Raw genomic sequence first — 9,079 nt, forward strand, 5'->3', positions numbered from 1 at the left:
CACTAAACAGACACACACACACACTCTCACTAAACAGATACACACACACTGAATGTAGCTGAGGTGATTTGGTCTGATCCTGTTGTAATGACTCTAGCCCCGTCTGTTGTAACAAGTCTAGCGTCAGACCGGGGTTCAGATCCCGCCAGTTACACACACACACACACACACACACACACACACACACACTCGACACACACACACACACACACACACACACACACACACACTCGACACACACACACACACACACACTCTCACTGAACAGATACACACACACACACACACACACACTCTCACTGAATAGACACACACACACACACACACACACACTAAACAGACACACACACACACTCTCACTAAACAGACACACACACACACTCTCACTAAACAGATACACACACACTGAATGTAGCTGAGGTGATTTGGTCTGATCCTGTTGTAATGACTCTAGCCCCGTCTGTTGTAACAAGTCTAGCGTCAGACCGGGGTTCAGATCCCGCCAGTTACACACACACACACACACACACACACACACACACTCGGCACACACACACAAGCCTTGTCTCTGATTTTCAAGCAAATTTAAATCAGGACTGAGACTAGACCACTCAATAAGTGGTCAGTTGACACTGGTGCTACACTACAAGACTGTTTTGCTAAAGTGATGCCTTGGAACTGGGAAACAGATACCGTATTTTGGAAGAGTCGGAGGTCTCTGCCGTTGGCCCCAAAGGAACAAACAACTCTGCCCGGAAACAAGGGGACCCCCTGCCATCTAAACAATTTACAACGAAACAGCTTACAACCAGCCACAGACAACTTTCTAGGAGGAAGATAACTCAAGAGAGACGCAACTTTAAACATTTACCAAGCATCAGTCACACTGTCCTTATTGTGGGCTCATCTATGATCCCAATATGTTTCTATTAGGAAAGCAGAGATCATCTGTTACCCGGGTGCCCGGATCCAGGACATTGACTGTATGATCCCGCCACTCATTAGTAAACACCCGACTGCTTCAGAGACCATCTGTTACCCGGGTGCCTGGATCCAGGACATTGACTGTATGATTCCGCTACTCATTAGTGAACACCCGACTGCTTCAGAGACCATCTGTTACCCGGGTGCCCAGATCCAGGACATTGACTGTATGATTCCGCTACTCATTAGTGAACACCCGACTGCTTCAGCCATCACTGTCCATGTAGGGTCAAATGATATTAAACTACAGGAATCTGAGCAACTTAAAAAGGATTTTAAATCACTGAATCATACTGTACTTAAATCAGGTAAACATTAATTCAGGTCCCGTCTCCACGCTCTATGGATGATCATTACAGTCGTATACACCAGCTACACATCTGGCTTAAAGGTTACTGTTGTTCAATAAGCATACAATATGTGGACAACTTTACAGCTTGTCCCTGAGCCTGCCTGTCCCTGACCCTGAGCCTGCCTGTCCCTGACCCTGAGCCTGCCTGTCCCTGACCCTGACCCTGATCCTGCCTGTCCCTGACCCTGATCCTGCCTGTCCCTGACCCTGATCCTGCCTGACCCTGATCCTGATCCTGCCTGTCCCTGACCCTGATCCTGCCTGTCCCTGACCCTGAGCCTGCCTGTCCCTGAGCCTGCCTGTCCCTGACCCTGATCCTGCCTGTCCCTGACCCTGAGCCTGCCTGACCCTGATCCTGATCCTGCCTGTCCCTGACCCTGATCCTGCCTGTCCCTGACCCTGAGCCTGCCTGTCCCTGAGCCTGCCTGTCCCTGACCCTGATCCTGCCTGTCCCTGACCCTGATCCTGCCTGTCCCTGACCCTGATCCTGCCTGTCCCTGACCCTGAGCCTGCCTGTCCCTGACCCTGAGCCTGCCTGTCCCTGACCCTGATCCTGCCTGTCCCTGACCCTGAGCCTGCCTGTCCCTGACCCTGAGCCTGCCTGTCCCTGACCCTGAGCCTGCCTGTCCCTGACCCTGATCCTGCCTGTCCCTGACCCTGATCCTGCCTGTCCCTGACCCTGATCCTGCCTGTCCCTGACCCTGATCCTGCCTGTCCCTGATCCTGCCTGCCTTGTCATTTGAATGCCCCTGTTACAATAAACATTGTTACTTCACACAGTCTGCACTTGGGTCTTACCTTGATACTTGATCATATCTGAATCCTGTCTGTGTGTCTCTGTTCCAGACTCAGATGTTCTGTTAGCTGGGTATAATGTCTACAGACAGAGTGGGTAGAGGTAGACTCAGCTGTTCTGTTAGCTGGGTATAATGACAGAGTGGGTTGAGGTAGACTCAGCTGTTCTGTTAGCTGGGTATAATGACAGAGTGGGTTGAGGTAGACTCAGCTGTTCTGTTAGCTGGGTATAATGACAGAGTGGGTTGAGGTAGACTCAGCTGTTCTGTTAGCTGGGTATAATGACAGAGTGGGTTGAGGTAGACTCAGCTGTTCTGTTAGCTGGGTATAATGACAGAGTGGGTAGAGGTAGACTCAGCTGTTCTGTTAGCTGGGTATAATGACAGAGTGGGTAGAGGTAGACTCAGCTGTTCTGTTAGCTGGGTATAATGACAGAGTGGGTAGAGGTAGACTCAGCTGTTCTGTTAGCTGGGTATAATGACAGAGTGGGTAGAGGTAGACTCAGCTGTTCTGTTAGCTGGGTATAATGACAGAGTGGGTAGAGGTAGACTCAGCTGTTCTGTTAGCTGGGTATAATGACAGAGTGGGTAGAGGTAGACTCAGCTGTTCTGTTAGCTGGGTATAATGACAGAGTGGGTAGAGGTAGACTCAGCTGTTCTGTTAGCTGGGTATAATGACAGAGTGGGTAGAGGTAGACTCAGCTGTTCTGTTAGCTGGGTATAATGTCTACAGACAGAGTGGGTAGAGGTAGACTCAGCTGTTCTGTTAGCTGGGTATAATGACAGAGTGGGTTGAGGTAGACTCAGCTGTTCTGTTAGCTGGGTATAATGTCTACAGACAGAGTGGGTAGAGGTAGACTCAGCTGTTCTGTTAGCTGGGTATAATGTCTACAGACAGAGTGGGTAGAGGTAGACTCAGCTGTTCTGTTAGCTGGGTATAATGACAGAGTGGGTAGAGGTAGACTCAGCTGTTCTGTTAGCTGGGTATAATGTTTACAGACAGAGTGGGTAGAGGTAGACTCAGCTGTTCTGTTAGCTGGGTATAATGACAGAGTGGGTAGAGGTAGACTCAGCTGTTCTGTTAGCTGGGTATAATGACAGAGTGGGTAGAGGTAGACTCAGCTGTTCTGTTAGCTGGGTATAATGACAGAGTGGGTAGAGGTAGACTCAGATGTTCTGTTAGCTGGGTATAATGACAGAGTGGGTAGAGGTAGACTCAGCTGTTCTGTTAGCTGGGTATAATGACAGAGTGGGTAGAGGTAGACTCAGCTGTTCTGTTAGCTGGGTATAATGACAGAGTGGGTAGAGGTAGACTCAGATGTTCTGTTAGCTGGGTATAATGACAGAGTGGGTAGAGGTAGACTCAGCTGTTCTGTTAGCTGGGTATAATGACAGAGTGGGTAGAGGTAGACTCAGCTGTTCTGTTAGCTGGGTATAATGACAGAGTGGGTAGAGGTAGACTCAGCTGTTCTGTTAGCTGGGTATAATGACAGAGTGGGTAGAGGTAGACTCAGCTGTTCTGTTAGCTGGGTATAATGTCTACAGACAGAGTGGGTAGAGGTAGACTCAGCTGTTCTGTTAGCTGGGTATAATGACAGAGTGGGTAGAGGTAGACTCAGCTGTTCTGTTAGCTGGGTATAATGACAGAGTGGGTAGAGGTAGACTCAGCTGTTCTGTTAGCTGGGTATAATGACAGAGTGGGTAGAGGTAGACTCAGCTGTTCTGTTAGCTGGGTATAATGACAGAGTGGGTAGAGGTAGACTCAGCTGTTCTGTTAGCTGGGTATAATGACAGAGTGGGTAGAGGTAGACTCAGATGTTCTGTTAGCTGGGTATAATGACAGAGTGGGTAGAGGTAGACTCAGCTGTTCTGTTAGCTGGGTATAATGACAGAGTGGGTAGAGGTAGACTCAGCTGTTCTGTTAGCTGGGTATAATGACAGAGTGGGTAGAGGTAGACTCAGATGTTCTGTTAGCTGGGTATAATGACAGAGTGGGTAGAGGTAGACTCAGCTGTTCTGTTAGCTGGGTATAATGACAGAGTGGGTAGAGGTAGACTCAGCTGTTCTGTTAGCTGGGTATAATGACAGAGTGGGTAGAGGTAGACTCAGCTGTTCTGTTAGCTGGGTATAATGACAGAGTGGGTAGAGGTAGCCTCAGCTGTTCTGTTAGCTGGGTATAATGTCTACAGACAGAGTGGGTAGAGGTAGACTCAGCTGTTCTGTTAGCTGGGTATAATGACAGAGTGGGTAGAGGTAGACTCAGCTGTTCTGTTAGCTGGGTATAATGACAGAGTGGGTAGAGGTAGACTCAGCTGTTCTGTTAGCTGGGTATAATGTCTACAGACAGAGTGGGTAGAGGTAGACTCAGCTGTTCTGTTAGCTGGGTATAATGACAGAGTGGGTAGAGGTAGACTCAGCTGTTCTGTTAGCTGGGTATAATGACAGAGTGGGTAGAGGTAGACTCAGCTGTTCTGTTAGCTGGGTATAATGTCTACAGACAGAGTGGGTAGAGGTAGACTCAGCTGTTCTGTTAGCTGGGTATAATGACAGAGTGGGTAGAGGTAGACTCAGCTGTTCTGTTAGCTGGGTATAATGACAGAGTGGGTAGTGGTAGACTCAGCTGTTCTGTTAGCTGGGTATAATGACAGAGTGGGTAGAGGTAGACTCAGCTGTTCTGTTAGCTGGGTATAATGACAGAGTGGGTAGAGGTAGACTCAGCTGTTCTGTTAGCTGGGTATAATGACAGAGTGGGTAGAGGTAGACTCAGCTGTTCTGTTAGCTGGGTATAATGACAGAGTGGGTAGAGGTAGACTCAGCTGTTCTGTTAGCTGGGTATAATGACAGAGTGGGTTGAGGTAGACTCAGCTGTTCTGTTAGCTGGGTATAATGACAGAGTGGGTAGAGGTAGACTCAGCTGTTCTGTTAGCTGGGTATAATGACAGAGTGGGTAGAGGTAGACTCAGCTGTTCTGTTAGCTGGGTATAATGTCTACAGACAGAGTGGGTAGAGGTAGACTCAGCTGTTCTGTTAGCTGGGTATAATGTCTACAGACAGAGTGGGTAGAGGTAGACTCAGCTGTTCTGTTAGCTGGGTATAATGACAGAGTGGGTTGGGTAGACTCAGCTGTTCTTTTAGCTGGGTATAATGTCTACAGAGCAGACAGAGTGGGTGGAGGTATTGTCATATATGTTAAATGCAACCTAGATGTCACTGTGTCCATTTCAACTTCTGTTCTAAACAGTATGAATGCTGAGTTCTGAATTTTATTTAACCTTTATTTAACCAGGTAGGCTAGTTGAGAACAAGTTCTCATTTACAACTGTGACCTGGCCAAGATAAAGCAAAGCAGTGTCGACACAAACAACAACACAGTTACACATGGAATAACAAACACAGTCAATTATACAGTAGAAAAATCTATATACAGCATGTGCAGATGAGGGAGGATAAGAGAGGTAAGGCAATACATAGGCCATGGTGGCAAAGTCATTACAATTAAACACTGGAATGGTAGATGTGCAGAAGATGAATGTGCACGTAGAGATACTGGGGTGGAAAGGAGCAAGATAAATAAATACAGTATGGGGATGAGGTAGATAGATAGCCCATCTGTAAATCAAATCAAATGTATTTATATAGCCCTGCGTACATCAGCTGATATCTCAAAGTGCTGTACAGAAACGCAGCCTAAAACCCCAAACAGCAAGCAATGCAGGTGTAGAAGCACGGTGACTAGGAAAAACTCCCTGGAAAGGCCAAAACCTAGGAAGAAACCTAGAGAGGAACCAGGCTATGTGGGGTGGCCAGTCCTCTTCTGGCTGTGCCGGGTGGAGATTATAACAGAACATGGCCAAGATGTTCAAATGTTCATAAATGACCAGCAGGGTCAAATAATAATAATCACAGTGGTTGTCGAGGGTGCAGCAAGTCAGCACCTCAGGAGTAAATGTCAGTTGGCTTTTCATAGCCGATCATTAAGAGTATCTCTACCACTCCTGCTGTCTCTAGAGAGTTGAAGGGTTCCATAGCCACAGGCAGAACAGTTGAAACTGGAGTAGTAGCACGGCCAGGTGGACTGGGGACAGCAAGGAGTCATCATGTCAGGTAGTCCTGAGGCATGGTCCTAGGGCTCAGATCCTCTGAGAGAGAGAAAGAAAGAAAGAATTAGAGAGAGCATACTTAAATTCACACAGGACACCGGATAGGACAGGGGAAGTACTCCAGATATAACAAACTGACCCTAGCCCCCCGACACAAACTACTGCAGCATAAATACTGGAGGCTGTGACGGGAGGGGTCAGGAGACACTGTGGCCCCACCCAACGATACCCCCGGACAGGGCCAAACAGGCAGGATATAACCCCACCCACTTTGCCAAAGCACAGCCTCCACACCACTAGAGGGATAACTTCAACTACCAACTTACCATCCTGAGACAAGGCCGAGTATAGCCCACAAAGATCTCCGCCATGGCACAACCCAAGGGGGGGCGCCAACCCAGACAGGAGATCACGTCAGTGACTCAACCCACTCAAGTGACGCACCCCTCCTAGGAACGGCATGAAAGAGCACCAGTAAGCCAGTGACTCAGCCCCTGTAATAGGGTTAGAGGCAGAGAATCCCAGTGGAGAGAGAGGAACCGGCCAGGCAGAGATAGCAAGGGCGGTTCGTTGTTCCAGTGCATTTCCGTTCACCTTCACACTCCTGGGCCAGACTACACTCAATCATATGACCCACTGAAGAGATGAGTCTTCAGTAAAGACTTAAAGGTCGAGACCGAGTTTGCGTCTCTTACATGAATAGGCAGACCATTCCACAAAAATGGAGCTCTATAGGAGAAAGCCCTGCCTACAGCTGTTTGCTTAGAAATTCTAGGGACAATTAGGAGGCCTGCGTCTTGTGACTGTAGCAAAAATGAGTAAGTAAGCCAGTGACTCAGCCCTCCTAGGGACGGCATGGAAGAGCCCCAGTAAGCCAGTGACTCAGCCCTCCTAGGGACGGCATGGAAGAGCACCAGTAAGCCAGTGACTCACCCCTCCTAGGGTGACGGCATGTCTGGTGAGTATGCAGGCCATGGAAGAACTGGGACGTTTTCAGCTTCCAGGAATTGTGTACAGATCCTTGCGACATGGGGCTGTGAATTATCATGCTGAAACATGAGGAGATGGCAACAGATGAATGACACAACAATGGGCCTCAAGATCTCGTCATGGTTTCTCTGTCCATTCAAATTGCCATCGATAAAATGCAATTGTAGCTTATGCCTGCCCCATACCATAACCCCACCGGCACCAAGGGGCACTCTGTTCACAACGTTGACATCAGCAAACCGCTCGCCTGCTCAACGCCATACACGCTGTCTGCCATCTGCCCGGTACTGTTGGAACTGTGATACATCTGTGAAGAGCACACTTCTCCAGTGTGCCAGTGGCCATCGAAGGTGAGCATTTTCCCACTGAAGTCGGTTACGACGCCAAACTGCAGTCAGGTCAAGACCCTGGTGAGGACGACGAGCACACAGATGAGCTTCCCTAAGATGGTCTCAGATGATCCCTGAGCGTCATGTGGTCTGTGGTTGTCAAATCAAATCAAATTGTATTGGTCACATGTTTAGCAGATGTTATTGCGGGTGTAGCGAAATGCTTGTGTTTCTAGCTCCAACAATATCAGTAATATCTAACAAGTAATATCTAACAATATATATCTATATATAATATCTAACAATATATATCTATATATATAATATCTAACAATTTCACAACACACAAATCTAAAGGAATGAAATTAAGAATATAAATATTTGGATGATCGATGTCGGGGCGGCCTTGACTAAGATACAGTAGAATACAGTATATACATATGAGATGAGTAATGCATAGACTAAGATACAGTAGAATAGAATACAGTATATACATACAGTGCCTTGCGAAAGTATTCGGCCCCCTTGAACTTTGCGACCTTTTGCTACATTTCAGGCTTCAAACATAAAGATATAAAACTGTATTTTAGTGTGAAGAATCAACAACAAGTGGGACACAATCATGAAGTGGAACAACATTTATTGGATATTGCAAACTTTTTTAACAAATCAAAAACTGAAAAATTGGGCGTGCAAAATGATTCAGCCCCCTTAAGTTAATACTTTGTAGCGCCACCTTTTGCTGCGATTACAGCTGTAAGTTGCTTGGGGTATGTCTCTATCAGTTTTGCACATCGAGAGACTGAAATTTTTTCCCATTCCTCCTTGCAAAACAGCTCGAGCTCAGTGAGGTTGGATGGAGAGCATTTGTGAACAGCAGTTTTCAGTTCTTTCCACAGATTCTCGATTGGATTCAGGTCTGGACTTTGACTTGGCCATTCTAACACCTGGATATGTTTATTTTTGAACCATTCCATTGTAGATTTTGCTTTATGTTTTGGATCATTGTCTTGTTGGAAGACAAATCTCCGTCCCAGTCTCAGGTCTTTTGCAGACTCCATTTTGCAGACTCCATCCATTCTTCCAGAATGGTCCTGTATTTGGCTCCATCCATCTTCCCATCAATTTTAACCATCTTCCCTGTCCCTGCTGAAGAAAAGCAGGCCCAAACCATGATGCTGCCACCACCATGTTTGACAGTGGGGATGGTGTGTTCAGGGTGATGAGCTGTGTTGCTTTTACGCCAAACATAACGTTTTGCATTGTTGCCAAAAAGTTCAATTTTGGTTTCATCTGACCAGAGCACCTTCTTCCACATGTTTGGTGTGTCTCCCAGGTGGCATGTGGCAAACTTTAAACAACACTTTTTATGGATATCTTTAAGAAATGGCTTTCTTCTTGCCACTCTTCCATAAAGGCCAGATTTGTGCAATATACGACTGATTGTTGTCCTATGGACAGAGTCTCCCACCTCAGCTGTAGATCTCTGCAGTTCATCCAGAGTGATCATGGGCCTCTTGGCTGCATCTC

Source organism: Oncorhynchus kisutch, linkage group LG24 (assembly GCF_002021735.2).
Source record: "Oncorhynchus kisutch isolate 150728-3 linkage group LG24, Okis_V2, whole genome shotgun sequence".
Classification (NCBI taxonomy): domain Eukaryota; kingdom Metazoa; phylum Chordata; class Actinopteri; order Salmoniformes; family Salmonidae; genus Oncorhynchus; species Oncorhynchus kisutch.